This window comes from Lichenostomus cassidix, chromosome 1Aa (assembly GCF_008360975.1).
Source record: "Lichenostomus cassidix isolate B80296 chromosome 1Aa, HeHo_3.0, whole genome shotgun sequence".
Lineage (NCBI taxonomy): Eukaryota > Metazoa > Chordata > Aves > Passeriformes > Meliphagidae > Lichenostomus > Lichenostomus cassidix.
The window spans coordinates 6718234-6735325 of record NC_139480.1 but is presented as its reverse complement, the minus strand read 5'-3'; the positions used below and the strand labels follow the sequence as shown (position 1 = coordinate 6735325).

General features: G+C 49.2%; 1 protein-coding gene and 1 pseudogene across 7 annotated transcripts in view; one reads left to right on the top strand and one right to left on the bottom strand.

The window, feature by feature from the left end:
- FRMD4A (FERM domain containing 4A) overlaps positions 1-17092 on the top strand; it is a 355196-nt gene that overhangs the window by 207630 nt on the left and 130474 nt on the right. The window contains exon 1 of one of the 7 annotated variants that reach the window (XM_085083070.1): positions 5914-6036. The exons of the other annotated variants lie outside the window; for them this stretch is intronic. The gene's annotated coding sequence lies outside the window, so the exon portion shown is untranslated. Of the gene's footprint in view, positions 1-5913; positions 6037-17092 lie in introns of those variants that run through there. 7 annotated transcript variants of the gene reach the window in all.
- On the bottom strand, positions 5565-6930 carry LOC146443121 (uncharacterized; annotated as a pseudogene).

Genomic DNA, 17092 nt, shown 5'->3' with positions numbered 1-17092 from the left:
AACAGGAGGCACGTTTTTGGGCTTGGCTCTCTCAGCTGATCCATTTGATGTCCTTCACAATTACCTGTGCTGCCTTTTGGCACCAAAGAAGACTTCTGGCTGACCTTCACCAGCACCAGTCAACTGCAGCATCTGAGGAAGGTGTGGGGGAGAATAATTCTGCCTTTTTCCAGCCTTGTTCTCAGGTTCTTGCCATTTGCTCAGCAGTTCCCTTGCATGGATGAGGTTGTTCATTTGCCTTTGGATGAAAGATGTTTTCATTTATTAGTTGCATTTTACTTCTGCCTGCACTGTGGCCATGCTGGTGGTCTGAGAGCACCTCTCCAGGTCTCCCCCAGACAAACTCCTTTGCCAGCACCATGAGCATTTTCTGGAGCTTCTGTTCCTCCCCTGGGGAAAGGCCTTTCCATCTCTCACCAGCACCCATCCCTTTTTATGGATGGAAGGAGACTCTGCCATCCTGCTCCTTCCTGCATTGGTTTGCTTTCAGGCCATTTCAGGAGAAAATGACAATATTCTGGGAACTGGAAGAAGTTCCTGAGGCAGAGCTTTGCACAGCTCTGAAGAAAAGGGAAGCAGGGTCCTGAGTGTCCCCTCTGCCCCATGGGAGAAGGGATTTGTGAGGACTTGACCCCCATCAAAGAGGGGACACCTCATCCCTCCTATTGCTCCTGCAAGGACAGGGATGGATCACAGCATGTTCCATCAGGAAGATTCCCTGATTTCTTCCCCTCAGTCCCAGACCCAGCTGGGTGCAAACAGGAAGGAATGCAAGAATGACCCCTTTCACCAGCATCACTCCAGAGCCATGGGTCACCCCAGGAGGGCTGGTGGCACACCCAGCTCCTCTTTGCTCCCTTATGCACACTTGAGCTGTTTGCTTTGTTTGGCCTCTTGGATGCTGGGATTACCCGGAGCTAACTGGGACACAGGCAACTCACACGTGACTCCTGTCCCTTTCCACATCAGCCCCAGGCTGGAGCTGGAGGCAGCAGGCAGGATTTGCCAGCCCAGGGTCATAGCACCAACCAGCTGGAGTTGGCTTGTCCCCACCATCCGTTTCAGCTGCCTCGTGAGGACCGAGCTGTGCTTCCCTGCATAATAATCCTGCCAGCATGCACTTTCCTTGCCTAATGAAGGGAGGATTTATTGCACCAGCTCTTTGGGAACGTCGAGGTCTGCTTCCTTCCCTCTTCAGCTCTCTGAGATCCTTTAAGTAGAGTCTGTGTGAAAATTAATCAGACGCCCCGGAGGCTTATTTTGTCCAAAGCTAAAGTCCTGCTTCTCCCTTTCCCCCCGTGTCCCAATTACTTAAGGGATTGTCCTGGAAATTAATGAAAGCATGACATGGGAATAACACCCACAGTTCATCTCAGAAGGGAAGTGTTTCTGTGAAAGGCTTAACGAGAAACATCTCGTGGTTCACCCAGCAAACCTGGAGATCTTCCCAGTCGGAAGTGCACTGTGCCATGACAGGTGGTGTTGCATGTGCCCTATCTGCCATGGTTTGCAGGTCCAGACCCAGTTAGGAGTCAGGTCCTTCTCCTGCATAATTGCATTTTACTGTTTGAATGAGATGCCTGTGGCTTCCACCTGGTTTCCAAAGTCCTCAGCACGAATTGTCGCAAGGTCAGAGCTCATCACAGCCTTTTACAAAGGGAAAATGGGGTGATGGGGACAGGCTTGGTGGTGGAACATAGAACACATAACCCTCCATCTCTCTTTTACTGGCCCTGGCCCGTGGAAGGGGGTGAGGGCAGCCTGGTGGCTTGGGTGACCCACTGGGTCACATCAGTCCCTTTTCTGCCTCCCAACATTGAGGCATGCTCAGTGTTTGGAGGATACAGACTGTTTCAGATGAAAAGTGTTGAGGCCATTGCTTCTTCTCCAGCCAAACTGCATCAGAACTCATGAGCAGTAAGACTGTTTTATACCACGAATTTCAGAGGGACCACGCGAATTAACCCATAGGCTAACCTGATATTTCATTTTCTAGGTCTGGCTGACCCTTGTCATGGCTACAATAAGTTAGTTGCATTGATTTACAGTGACATTTGTGTGCCTAACAGCTTATATCATCTCTGGAAATGGATTTCAGCTCCCAAGTTACTTAGGCCCATGTTGCTTTTTAAGTTTTGAGGCTTTTTAATCTTTTACTGCCGCTCAAATATTACGAGTTAAGAGTTGTGCAATCAATGAGAGTTAGGCCATTGAACACCTCCCACAGGAGGCAGGCAGTTAGATACCTTCAGCAAATCCTAAATATTCTTTGAAAGCCTTTTCCTCACCTTCCATGGGTTTCAGATGTAGCATATGGGGGAAATGACATTGACTTCTATGAAGCACTGCACCTCTTACTGATGCAAATCATGGAGTAAGTGTGAATATGACTTCATGACACGACATCTCCTCCAGCCCGTTAGTGCTAATTAATGCAGTTCTGAGGGTAGACAGTATTCATTAAGCTTTTCTGAAACTACTAGAAATGCTCATGTAACAGCTCACACATTCTGATGGCACCCACAGTCCTATCACCACGTTCCCTGTAAAGTACTTTGGTTCTTTAATCTTTGCTAACGAGAGTGGGAATGAATTGTCAACAGTAATTCCCCAGCACAAGGCCATGGTGTTTCCTTCTTGCTTTGTTATCAAGAACCAAGAAAAAGGAATCAGCATGTTTTTATTTTGGCATGGAGGCATCTGGTTGCTGGAAGCTGGATTTTGTGTATGTCAGAGTTAAATATATGGGTTACTGTTGGTTTTTTGGGACTTGCCATGATAGGAACCAGCTTGGAAGAAGTGCAGCCATTCCCTGCTTCTAATCATTGCAATGACAGCAGCTTTGCTGCCTCCAGACTGGATGTTTGCTACCAGGGTGTATTGTTTGGGTTGTGCCAGCTCCAGAGATTTTGTGAGATTACACAAATTCGTTGAAGAAAAGGGCTTTTGCTGCTGCTGAATTATAACTGGGAAATTTAGAGAGGGACGTGTATGAGATGAATGACTTTTTACCAGGGAATAAACCCAGATCTTTCCAGTTTTTCTAGGAAAAAAAAGGTGCAGTGAATAAGTTAGATGAGCTGGGGCAAAATCCTTGTCCAGTTCTGGGGCAAAACAACTCTTTCTGGTTGAGTATTCATAATCAACTCTTGGCAAGGACAATATTCCACTGTCTTTCCACATTATAAGAAATAATTCCCATTTCCAAGTTCTTTGTTAGTTCCATCAAGTACCTAGAGGATTTTACCTTGATTCAGACTGGCAACTTACTTTTATTACAAATGTTGCATCATGAACTAGAGGGTAAAGGAAATGTAGCAGGAATATCTCCCACCACTGCAGGAAATGTTAAGCACTTCCTTTTGGGTAAGTGCTGTTCCTGGGGTCTTGGATGGCTAGGAGAGGTCATCTCCTTACAAAGGATAGGAGGAAGATGCAGCTTTAGGTATGAAGGTCCAACTGCTCACTGTGCACACCCCACTGTAACATGTGGCGTGAGAAAAGATGTTCCCTTGCTGTCTCCAAACTGTGCCAAAACCTATGCCTGCTTTGTGCCAAAGTAAGAGACTGGACTGTTGCAGGGAGCTGGTAATCTCAAGCTAAGTTTAATGAAACTCCTCACACCTGCTTTGAAAGCTGAACATTACAATTCTGGGCAGAGTGAAATTTGCTTTCCAGTTTCTGCTGCTATGCATGAAAAAAATTACTTTCCAATTAGGAGCTTCCAATCGTTGCTGCTCCTTATTTACCAGGCAAGTTCTTTTTTCACCAGGTGGATAAAGCTGCACCACATCCTGGGTCTGCTCTGGGTTTGGAGGCAGATCCTGCCAGGAGAATTACCTGGAGGGGCAATGTGTGCCATAGAGCAATGGGAGAGGAAACTGCCTTGAGGTTTTGCTAGTTGAAGGATCATCCTACCCCAAGGGCAAAGTCTGTGGCCTTGGCACACTCTTAGAGAGCAACAAGCACAAGCAGGCACCTGTATGGTGGGTGCACCTTTGAAGCAGCTTCACCTCCTATTTAAATGAAAATCCACGTGGGAAGGTGATTTTTCCTTGCTAGCTCTAATCAGGGCCACGGGTGAGCCACTGGTGGGGTTCAGGCTTTTATGCTCTTTTTCAGCACTGCAGGCAGGAGATGATTGAGAAACGTTGTGACCTCTGTTGAAGGAAACAGCAGAACAGCACTTGGGAGGCAACCTGGAAGATTTACCTTTCTCTGAAATTAGGAGGTTTTAAATTCCAGGAGGTTTTGAAGTTCATGTTTTGGTGGTTTGTCTCTCAGGGTTATTTCCACGGCTGGATGTACATGTGGATTAGATGAACCCATAAAACCACAATCTCTTTACCCTTGCAATGGAGCCATGGTCACCTGCATTTCCTGGAGCAGAGATGGATACCTTTGCTGCTTTTTGCCCCTGTGTCCTGACCTTGGGATCTCCTCCAGAGCAGAGCTGGGCCACCTTAGCTACTTGGTCTTAACCCTCAGCAGTCACGGGCCAGAACTGCCTCAGTATTTATGTCCTTAATCAAAGCCATCCCCTTGGGTGGAGCAAGATGGACAGGTGAGCCTGCCTGGGGCTGCACACACTGCTCTGGGTTTGTCTGTGCCCCTAAAAACAGGAGAGGAAGCTGTGCTCGTGCTTTAGCATTTGGTTATTGTACCCAGAAGGACTTTGCAGCCCACTGGCCCCTTTATGTCCAGAGAGTACATAAAGACTCGAGGTGTTGACTTTGAGTCTGACAGCAGATCAAACCCAGAAATATCCCCACTTAAAATGAGACATTCTGCTCCTGCATCACCACCAAGTCTTTGTCACCTTCCTGCAGGGCAAAGAGGGAAGTTTCCTGTATCCCATGTAAGCCCCAGCTCCATCCTCACCATGAGCATCCTCCTGGTGGCATGAATGCCAGCTGAAAAGAAATGAAGGAAAGTGCTCAGCCCCACATCACTCTCCCAAAGCAAACCTCTTCCCAGCCAGTCTGTTCCAGAGCATGGCACAGCAGCTGCCTCAGGTTTTTACCTGGTGGGATTAACCCCAGACCCAGAAAGAAAATAATGGTGGGGAGGCAAAGCAGTGGAACAAGTCAGAGCTTTAACCACGGGCATTATGGTGTGGATGCCTCATGCTGTTCATGTTTAAATCAATAAATCAGCACTTCTTGGAGGCCTACACATATTATCTTTCTTGACTGATCTAATTGCATGAGGACTACTCTGGGGCAATATGTAGAGATGTTCTATTGCTGGGCAGCATCCCCAGTCTTTTACACCATCACAAGCTGCACCCTTCACCCAGCCAGGAGCAGGAGGGAAAATCACCAGAAGGGAGGCTGCCCTATTCCCCAGGGCTTCAGCCTGGCAGGAGCTGCTCTGTCTCCATCCCCATGGGTGCTCGGGGCCAGCGCTGCCCTTCTCTTGCTCCAGCCGAGGCTCCGCTCGGAGCATCCCCGCGGCTCTCGCCCCTCTCCGTTATCATCTCAAGGTGTGCACGCGTGGACAAGAGGGATGAGTACCGCCACCCTGCACCCTTCCTCCACGCGTTCTTCCATCCCTTCATCTCTTCATCCTCCTCCCAGAGGCGATGGGGAGCCCAGATGTTGGCAGGCCCGAGCCGGGTTCATCTGTTTCACATGACCCAGCGCCAACTGCTGCTCGCTGCCCTCCTCCCTCCTTCCTCCTCCTTCCTCCCCCTCCTCCTCCTCCTCCTCCCTCCCCGGCTCCAGCCTCGTAGCCTCGCAGCGCGGCAGCGGCCGCGCAGGAGCCGGGCGCCGGGGGCCGGCAGGCGGGGAAAGGGAAGAAGAAGAGGGAAAGGAGGGTTCCGGCATCCCGGCAGGGAGGATGGGACGGCGCTAGGAGCGGCAGGGAGCGGCGGGAGCGGAGGGAAGAGCCGCGCATCCCGCGCAGCCCGCGGCGGAGAGGCGGGCGATGGATGCGGGGCGGTAGAGCCGCGGCCTGGAGACGGTGCGGCGGGGATGCGCTCGCCAAGGGCTCGGAGCTGAGGGGCCGCCGGGGCCGCCGAGGCAGCTGGAGAAGGTAACCGGGTCTTTGTCTGCGGAGGGGAGGCGAGGCGGGCCGGGGCTCCCCTTCCAGCCCCGGCCCCCGGGGAAAGCCCAGCCGCAGTGTGCGGGCTGCTCCACGCCCCCTCCCTCCATTTACCTCAAACGGAGAGAAATGTGGGCAGCAGCTGCCTTCCCTGTCCTTTCCAAAAGAAAAAAACCCCAACCTGAAACCCTTGAATTGGGTGGGCGAGTAACGGAGCCGAGCGCGGCGGCTGGGGAAGGAGACGGTGTGTGCGGGGGGAGAGAAGCCGGTGCTGCGATTCCTTCCCCCTTCCCCAGCAATCTGGCTGCCTGTCCCCACTGACTGCCAAGATGGACTGCTCCTTCCCTTCCCAAATGGCTGCAGCAAGTTTAATGCAGAGCCGAGGGCTTCGCTAAGGGGAAAGCCCCCGGCTTGTTTTTCCTTTCCCCTGTGCACCTTTTCGTGAATCGGGAATAGAAAAGTTGCTCCAGATTCAGGGCTAGAAAAGACAAATGTGTAGCTGTGCTTCCAAACTGTGCCTGTATGGGTGTACATCTGCACGCCTTGCAGACATGCTCCGCGTAAGGAGGGTTCTTGGCCGCATTGTTACCCGCTGGCTGCTAGGGAGGGCAGGGAAAAGTTGTTTCAAACCTCTCTATAAAATTTCCAGGAGAGACAATTGTTTCTAATAATAGCCCTGGCAGCGGTTTAGCAATACAGCACACACAGATGCGGAGCGATCTAGCAAATCTCTCCCAGGCAAGTCAGGTCGCGGTGAAAGCTGAACTCCCTGCTTACTGGTTTGGTTTGGGATTTTAAAACATCGTCCTGAACAAAAAGCCCGGCACCGCTCGCCCTTTCCAGCGGCGAAGGGGGTGTGGTGCCTGTGCCGGCGCTGCGCTCCATGGGCTCGGCTGAGCCGGGCTTTCCCCGTGTTCGGGGGTCGGGAGAGCTTGGATCCTGGCTCTGCCCAGCGCCAGCTGGACACCGGGGTGTCTCGGTTCCCTCTGGATTGGCCCCCGGCGTCTGATGTGCATCCCCCACCCCTGCACGGAGCGGGCTGTTAGCGGTGTGGGTGTCTGTGCCATCCTCCCTGCCTAGAATCGCCTGCCAGGCACCAGAGAAATCCCGATGGGGCTAAACCCATCAGGCTGATCCCTTTCTCCCTGGGGTGTTGGCAGAGGGCCCGCAGGGGGCCTGCTGGCTGCACACTCACTTGGACAACGATGCTGACCCTGGCTGGGCGATGATGCACCAGCTCGGCTTGGTGGCTGGTGCTTGGCTTGACCTTCCTGGCACAAGTTACAGGTAGCCTGTTCTCTCCCAAATATTATTATTTGGAAGGTGATTTTGGTATGTGCCATGTTCTGCAGGAGGGTGAGCTGCTTGTGGGGTGGTTTCTGCAGCCCAGCTGTGCTGCTGAGCAAGGGGGCTATGGCAGAAGTCATGAGGAGATAAGAATATATTGCATCTTGGTACGAGAGGGGATATTTTGAAGGGTCTTCAGCTCAGCACCACCTTGTTCTGCCCTCAGAGGACCAAACAGGCTGAAGGAGTTGATGTTGCTCATCCATCACACTGTGTGATCAGTTCTCACAGAAGGGAGAAGTGCACCAGTGGAGCATAGCATGTGGATTTGTGCATTTGTAAAATAAACATTTTATTCTTAGGTGATTTTTTTTCAATGCCCTGGTTAAAAATATGGCATCTCTGCTGTTATTTGAACACAGACACTCTAGTGAGCCACTCACAACCCATTTGGGCAAGCTACCCATGTCTCCTGGTAGATTATTTCTGGTGGACCTGTTGTTTCATGTCTGAACTGGTTATTGTATTAAAAATACAGCTTGATATTTGATGATACCTGTGGTCACAGCTCTGGGTTGCTCAGGGCCATAAAGCAGTGCAGCATCACTTGATGCAGAGAGAGATCCTGTCAAACTATTTAGTCAGGTCAAGAGCTTCAGCTAGTGCACTGGGTGTTGCTAAGAGGGACATAAGACTGGGAAAGACTTCCCAAGTCATGGAGTCTAGTCCTACATGTCACAGGTAATTGCAGTGGTACATATCCCCTTTGTTGCTACTGTTAATGTGTGAGTAAGAGCAGAAGGCTTGAATTAGTTTTGAGTGCAGCTTAACAGACAGCAAAGGCATAGTAAAACTGCAGGTATGGATGAAGGAGAAAATGCTGTATTAGGGAGAACTGGAACTGGGGCTGGGGAGTCAGTGAAGTCTCAAGCTGCAATCTGTTAGGACTGTAAAGACGGAAGGGTCATGCATTACAAGAGGGATGATACATGGAGAAGATATTAAGGAGTGTGTTGATCCAGCATTAACCAAATTTGGGGTCAGGGCTTAGTGGTGTCCCCTGAAGATGCACAAAGGCACTGTATGACCCACTTCTTGCGAGCTGGATTGCAGGGACAAGCAAAGGCTGCTGTCAGGCACAGGGCCACGCTTATGCTCAGCTCTCAGGGAACTTGGGTGCCTTGCATTCAAAACACTCTGGGTTTGAGGAGATCAGTGTTTCTGGTTCTCTGAGCTGCACCCACAATCTCTATCTAGGTGGGAGCCATCCCACGAATGCCCCGTCTCTTGGCAAGCTGGGGAGATGCAGTGCTCTGGGGTCAGCTGGAAGAGCAGGTCACAGTGGCTCCCTGGTGTCCCCATGCTTCATGTCAGGATGGGGTGTGCTTGGGGGCACAGCTGGCTCCCAAGGTCACTTGGCAATGCCAATCTCCAGTCATCCTTGCTGGCTTGCTCCTTCCAGCAGCTGGAGAAGAGAATTGCCCTGCAGCCCCAGTGCAAGCAGAGCATGGCAGCCCAGCAGGCAGCAAGGTCTGACAAGGTTAAGCTCTGATGGAATTGCTTACAAGCCTCCTCCAGCTCCAAATCCCAGGTTGTCCCAGCCTCTCTCAGGTTCCCTAAGCCACCACTGCATTGCCCAGCATGGCCTCAAAGACTACTGCAACTAACAGCATCCACTGAGATTTCTTCTGCTCCCAGACTTTTAACAACTTAATTCCTAGCCCTCCTGTAAATCTCAGTATGTGCCATGTCCTAGAAAGCCACAATTTTCCAAGGCTGCACAATGAGTTGGAGCCCCTGTCTTCTTTTCTGGGGATAAACCTTGTCAAGGACCAAAAATGGCTTTGATTGCTTTTCTCTCTGATCTGACACTGAGAAGGGACCCCAGACAGATATTTGATCAGTTCTGAGCATCTGGGAGCACTTTCATGTTGATGAATCGCAAGCACACAAGTTTTGATCCTTCCCCCTCTGCTCCAAGTCACCTTTGCACCCCACCTGCTCACAAGTCATTGTCAGCCTGAAGGTTTACTCCTTGCCTGGGTTTGGCTCTAGTAGGCTGCTTGCCAAAAAAAGTAGAAGACCCTGAGGTACCTCCCCTTCCAGTACATCTCTGCTTCATGGCTGTGTGATACTCCTCTGAGGACCAATGCCTGGTGCCAGATACCCTGGGTGCATCTCTGTGGGGTGAGGTGGGGCTTTAGCCCTTGCCCAGCCTCAAAGTGCAGAGGAGGCCAGAGGAGCCAAGACAATCTGATTTCCAGTGCCATCAATTATGTTCTTGCTTACAACCCACTTTGCTCCCTTCCTAACAGATAGACAGTACTTCTGCCCTTTCCTGAGCTTCTCTGTGATTTGTTCACATGGTGTTGAACAGTTGCTGTGTCCCCACCCTCATAAAAGATCACTAGTGGGTGTCTAAATCCTCTTCTTCCATTCTGCCTGCACTGGTGGGATGAGGTGTGACCTAGTGTAGTAATCTTTGGGAAAAGTCATTGAGGCAGAAAAAATGTAGGCAAGTTGATTTTAATTTTTTTTACTTAAATTCACTGTAAAAAGGTCCAATGAAAAATCTCCTAGAAAGCTGCAAACCAAAAAGAGGTAGATATTCCCATTTTGGCTAGAGAAATCCTTTTGTATGTACACTTCCACACGTAACGCCTAACATTTTGACAATGGCTGTCGGGCTTGCCAACCCACTAGGCTCAGGCTCTAGTGTTTAGATTATTTATTTATTTTTCTTCTTAGAAGTCCCCAGATCTCCCAATCAAAATAAACCCACCCTTGTTTGGGTTTCCTGGCCGTGTGGGATTGAACGTGGCTGCAGCCGTACCACACACGCTGTAAGCGCTGCTGGCATCCCATCCTTCCCAGCTGAATTATTTCAGGCAGGGAAGTGCTTTGCAGACAGTGGAGCAGCCATGGGATAACCCTGGGTTTATGCAGGACAAGCAGGGGATGGAGAGCTGATGCATCAAGTGAGCAGCTTGGAAAGGCAGCACAAAATGTGAAGCTGAAACGTGGCACCTGCCCTAGAGAGGGGAGTATGGATAGAGCTCTTTCCTCATTTAATTACTGCTTTGTCCTTGCTGTGCATGGAGATCATCTCTCCTGGCTACCCCCACACAGGGTTTTGTGAAGATACCCATCACCCCAACACGTGGCTGCCACGTGTGTGCTCACACACTCATTTCCTGGTGAAATGGAGCACGCAAGGGGACAGGGATGATTTAGGGCATGTGTAATCAAACACAGTGCTTCCTTTGTGCACACACCTCCCCCCAGCGTGGAAGCGTGCTGGAAAATAAATTTGGAAGGCGACTTCCACCATCTTCTGCAATTGTGAACTGCAAAGACCAAAAGAAAAGAAAAGTTCTGTCTGAAGTGGTCTTGGTCCCCTGGGATGCTCTGAATCCCTGCTCGGATAGTTACGTAGTCAGTGAAGGTATCAGCTGGACTTGTGCTGCAGGAGGTGATGGGAATTGGGAAAAAAGACTTGTTCCTCACCAAGACCAGGAGAACTGGAGGGAGGGAAGCACTGAGTCTGCTTTGCCTGTGTGTTGCACCATGGAGCGTGCTTTCTGAAATGCTCTGGGAGTGCTGATGGGAATTCTGAGGGAAATCTGCCCATCTAAAGGTGCTGGTCCATGTCCTCACTTTCTCAGTCCCCTCTTGCAGGCACAGTTGACTGTGTACATGGCAGAAGGCTGCTCCAAAATGGGTATTGAATCCTGTGATCTTAGGGCTTGGGGGTATTGGATCCAGCCGCTGAGTCTGCAGAAATTGCATCAGGCTGTTCCCTCTTCACTTTCCATCCTTAACTCTTCTGCAATGATTCTTCATAGTGCTGAAGAACTGCTGAGTTTAGTTCCAGAAAGGAGCATCCTTCCCTGGCTCTTAAAAAGCAGAAGGGTATGATAAAAAAAACCAGGTTTAGGTTGAGGCATCATTCCAGGTCTCCTATGCAGAAGTTACAGACTGTTCGTGTTTAATATGTCATGAGATGCCCTGATGCAGAGATGACCTGGTCTTGCTGCACTAATAGCCAAAGCATTCTCAATACAGGTGATGCAAGATCCTGGCATTACTCAGGAGATGAATGGGGGTATAAAAGCACAGCCTGTGTGTCCTGAAAGTAGTCTTCCCTGCTGGAGCCCAGAATGGGGCTAGTCTGAGCTCTAGTCCTCACCAGACACAAGTGTTCAGCCTCAGGAGCTGTCAGAACAGGAGAAGGCAGCTAGGATTCCTTCCTGCCCCTCAGGAAGGGTGTGCAGGCAGAGCCCATGGGGAGATGTCCCAGTCCTGCAGCCCCAGCTCTGCCCCACTCAGCACCAGCTGTGCTCAGGAACACAGTGGGAGCAGAAAGGGTCAAACCAGACTTTTGCAAGCTGGACTGGTTTCTGGAAACACCTGCATCTCTGAGGATGAGTCAGCTGCTTGTCATCTGAATGTGCTCTGTGTCTCACCTAATCCTCCCTGTGAAATCCAGCTGGGGGATGATGCCCACCCTGCACTGACCCTGTCAGCTGCTGCTGCTCAGGCAGAACCACTGGCAGCTGCCCAGCCTGGGCACAGCCACAGCCCTGGCTCTTGACATCAAACGTGTGTCAAACCTGCTGATTAGCAGTGGCTGGAAACAGCCCGGTGACATATTTTCCCACTGGAACCATATCAGTTCTTGGAGTGTTATTCAAAACAAGAAGGGAAGAAGGAAAAAACAAGCCAAACAGTTCTGTGCACAGATGAACATTTTGCTTTCTTTTTTTTCCCCCCCACATCTGGAATGACTTTTGCAAGTGTGTTTTCTATTATGTGTTATATATAACACTGCTCAGTGCTCTATTGACCTGCTCTGTTACAGCACCTGAGTGATGCACTGCCCAGTGCCTTGGCTCCATTGATCAGGGCCAGCACCACTCACACCTCCCACTGCCTGGTGATACAGTAGGTACAAAACACTCAATGAGCACTAAAAGGACACTTCAAGGCATAAATCTTAATTTGTCTTTTAAAAATACTTCACACATACTATCACTTCCACTGCCTTGGGTCACTTTGGTCATCTTCCTATGAACCCACATTGATTTTTTTTTCTCCAGCAAATCACATTCGTTTCAACAGCAAATAAATCGTCCTGTTTTCTTCTATAACTAAACAAAACCTCCTGCGAATGTGTTCCCAGGAGACTTGGATGCTCTCATGTAATTACACCCTGTCTGCGTGCAGAAACAAGTGATATCTGGAACATTTTACTGAAAGTATGCCACGTTTCAAGTGTGAAACTGTACAAAAAATTAAAATTTTATGTGTGTTTAAAAGGAATTTAAAAAGTCAGGTGTAGGAGAGATTAACAGGCATCTTTGAGTAAAGTAATGATAATCTATTGCTATGTATTTTATAGCCACATGGTCATTATCCTATGATAACTCACAGTGCTTGCTGCAGAATATAGTAAGGAATGAACCAGAAGGTGACCAGGAGTCCCCAGAAAGAAATTGATGTGACTTATGAAACTCTTCAAAGTCCGTCATTGGTAAAGGATTTCCCTGGTAGATAATTTCAATTATTTTCCCTTAGATTGTGCTGTGTCCTTTGTGCATAGCAAACAGGGTAAATACAGAGCTCTTCCAGGGGAAGCAAGACCCTTTCAAGGCATATCACAGTTTTCTTGAAGCACAGCTACGCTCAAAAGTTGATGAAGCACCTGTCCCAGGACCACTCTGCTTGTCCTTGTGCAAAGACACTAGACATCCTTTATCCTCTTTCCCTCTGGGCCTCCCATTTTAACTCTGGTGTTGATATTTGTTTCTTTGGGCTTCATTAAGGACTGGCAACCCAAATGATGGATCACAGCTCATGTATGTAATGTGCAAACATGGGATGAAACTGCAGAACTTGCCTTAAAGGGATTATTATCCAGAAAATAATTTCACCCTGGGGGAAATAATAAAGGAAAGCTCACCAAATAAAGATATTCACAGAGTTTGGCTGAGCTGAGTTACATCAGGAGAAATTTTTGTATAGGGCAAGTTATTTTGGGTGTTAACTGGGAAGTTGGCAGCAAGGAAGATTGTCTACCTGTTATTAACATAGGCATGAGGAGGACTATTTTTTGCAATGCCTTTTTCTTGTAATGTGGCAGTTTTTGGCACACAGAGGAGCAGCATAGTCTGGATGAATAGTACCAAGGTCTGTTGGGTGGAATGAGGCTGTGGGCTGCTCTTGCCATTCCCCTTCCACTTTTCATAGGCTGCAGCCCTTTGGCTGTAATGGTTTCATATGGATAAAGTTGTTTCACCAGACCTAAAGATGCCCTTAATGTGAACGGCAATGGAATTCTAGCAGAACTCAGCTCTTCCTCTCTCACCAGGACTTGGTGTTGGCTCCAGGCAGGAGCTGATCTACCAGGTCTGTGAGGCTGTGCAGCAAAGCCTGTTGGGAGAGGATGGAAGCTCCATCCTCTGACTCATTCCAAACTCATCGGCCTGGAAGTGCTGCCAGCAGGGAAGAGCCCCAAGCTGGCGGGAGGAGGAGCAGCTGGGCCTCCTCATTTGCCCCATTACTTATTTATTATTTATTCCCTTACCCATTGCTGGGTGCAGCCAGCCTGCTGCACGTGCGGAAAGGCTGTAGGAGCAACATGAACTTCCCAAGTAAAAGTGGAGGAGACAGCTACAGGATCCAAATTTCAGGCAAAGTTTTAACAGGTCTCGCATGTTCTTGACCTAAAAATGTTGGTCTGAAGCAGGTGTCTGTGTTGAACCACCTGCACAACTGACCAGCTGAGTTGTGGTTTATCAAAACACACTTCTCCTGTGTGCAAAAGGGGTTTCAAATCCGTAAGGTTTAAGACATCTGTGACCACTGAATCCTTTAGACTAAAAATAATAAATAATACTGAAGACTGTGTAACCTCCCTGTGGTCAACCTCAGCTCCAGAGCTCAGAGGATGCTCTGACCAACCATATCAAAGCTCCTACACTCTCCACTCCTGCCTTGCAAATAGTGGGGATAATTCTTGGAAGCTGTTATGTTTTTAAACTGGCATATGGTTTATTTCCTGGCCAAGAAAGGGAATGGAAAGAGTTACAAGGGTGAGTCAAACATAGTAAAAAGTCTGCATTGGGAATGCCCTCTCCTCCTGACTCAACATCAGAAGGCAGGGAGGGTGCAAGAAGTTCTGCTTCCCTTTGTATTTGAAAAGATTTAGATCTGTATTATTTTCAAGAAAGAAAACAATACGTGACCTAAACCAGCACAGCCTCCACTCTAGTGAGGAAGCTGGTCTGTCCAGGAAAGGACTTTCTTATCTCAGGATACAACTGAGATCAGGCCTCCGAGGCGAGCCGCGCTCAGAGCGGTGATTTCGGCATCTGCCGGGTAATGCCCTGCTCGGTTTAAAACGCAGCGTCGGAATTAGATTTCATTCTAACTACACGGCTCAAGCACCAAGTGTTCTGAGGTTAAGACGCGGCATTCCCGGCTTTAAAGTTCGCCTGAGAGTTATTGCTTGATGTTGTAAATGGACTTAAGGACCGTAGGAGACGGTTTTTCATTTCAGCCCTGATACAGTAAGCCACTTAAACACTTGCTTATGTCACACTGAAATAAAGGGGATTTATGGACACAGCTATGGGCTTTGCTGAATCAGAGCGTTTTTGCTGAGCGCTGTTTAGGGGAAGCATGAAAAATAACCTGTGCAGATGTCCCTGGGTGATGCCGGAGCACAGGCAGGGCTGGAAAGCGCTGTGTGGAGGAAGCGAGGAGCCCCTGGGCAGGCCAGGAATTCTTTTGTCAGCTCCTAAGACAAAACAGGGAAGTCACCAGGTCACTCAGCCTGTAGCTCGCCTTAATTTTTGTCCCATCGCTCCCTGTCGGCATCCACACAATGGCTGGGTCGTGCCATTCAAGTGGTGTTGCCGATGGGGTGACACTGCAGCTGACACTGGTCCACCTCCTGTCTCGAGGAGGACTCTTGCTTTCTAATTACTGAAGCTGTTCTCCTCTCTCCTGACAAATGAGTGCTTGCAGAAATTACCTCATCACTTGATGCAACCCCTCTTAAGCATATCCCTGTGATGGGTACCATCAAGTACCACTCCCTTCCTGCAGGATAGGAGGGGGTTTTAAGAGCTGTATCTGTAATCATGGTTTTGACAATTTTGCCTCCGTTCCCCTAATCCACTGGAAAGGACATTAATTTTTCAAGGAGTGGGATAAAGAGGCTCACAGGGAAAGCCAAAGGCCTCGCACGCGATACATTCCTCTGGTCCTATCAAACCTGTGGGAGCTGCTGCATCACTGTCAGCTTCTGTTTTCTGGCCATTCAATCCAGCTATGGACTGTGCATGTATTTCACAGAGCCTCAGAGCACTTCCATGGCAGGGAAACCCACACTGCTTTAGAAGGTGAAGTCTGGTTAGGCATCAGCTATCAGCGACTTCTCTTCATATCACCATTATCCACATCTACAGCATCTTTCCTGGGCCATTCTTCTCAGCTTCACAGTTGCACAGAGGTTGGAACTTCCAACCCAAGCTATTCTGTGATTCTGTATTGGCTTATTTCAGAAAGCTCAGCCCATGTTCTGTACTGTGTCAATGACTGTGACAGACAGGACAGGATACATAGACCTCTGCTCACAAGCCAGGAGTCTGGGGACAAATTAAAATAATTTTTCTCTCTCTTGAAAAAAATAATTATGACACAAACTATTCACGATTTATCTTGGAAAGACTCTTAGAAAGAAATAGTGGACATGAGGACTATATTGAGAAACAGCATTTTCTCCTGGCTGTCTCCCATCCTCAGAGCTTCAAGCCACCAAGGCACAGGTGCTTCAGATATTGCCCATTTTAGTGAAAAGGAAAACCAGGCAGTGCTGCATACAGTGGTGATGTGCTCACCAGCACAGGGCAGTGGGCAAGCCCCATGGCTGCGACAGATGAACCAATTTGCACCAACATTCACCTTGCTCCTCTTCATCCGATATTTGTATTATTGAGTCACACCTTAAGGACCTGATTTAAGCTTTGGAGCAGACTTTCCAGGGAATTGGAGTCACCATCCGTGGAAATGTTTGAAGAATGAGTAGGTGTGTCACTTCACGATGTGGTTTAGTGGCCATGGTGGTGTTTGGTCAAAGGTTGGGCTTGGTGTTCTTGGAAATCTTTCCAGCCTTCATGATTCTGTGATTCTATGACTGCAAAAACAAGCAATCCCCCAGGGCAGAGCCCAGCCAGTGCTGCTCCCCACCTAGCACAGGATCAACTGTGGCCTTGTCCCCTCTCCCATGTCCCCATCAAGGGTCAGCCCCGTGGCTCAGCTCTTTGCACAGTGTCCCACGGCCATCCTCATCCCACCCACCATCAGCAACTTTCGTTAGGTGCTGATGCAGACCACTGACCGGGGAGGATGCTCTGCAAACACATGGCATAGAAAGAAAGATCATCCATTCCTCAAGGGTCTTGAAGTGTGAGTGTAGGACAGGAGATGGCAGATGGATGCAGACACACGATGAGGCACTGCTGGTCACTGCGACAGGCAGCTGCTCCCCAGACTGGCCCCAGTTCAGCAGAGTGAAGTGCTGCCACATGCACAAAGCTGTGCAGACATCAAAAACACACCGCTTTTCCTCCCTCCCTCTCTCGACAAGCTTAGGAGTTGCCAGGATGAGAAGGCAGTAAGAAGTGGTCAAGTGGGAGCAGGATGTTTAATCTAAGAGTTTACTGTAATCAGTGGGCTGTCATCTCTCCCTATC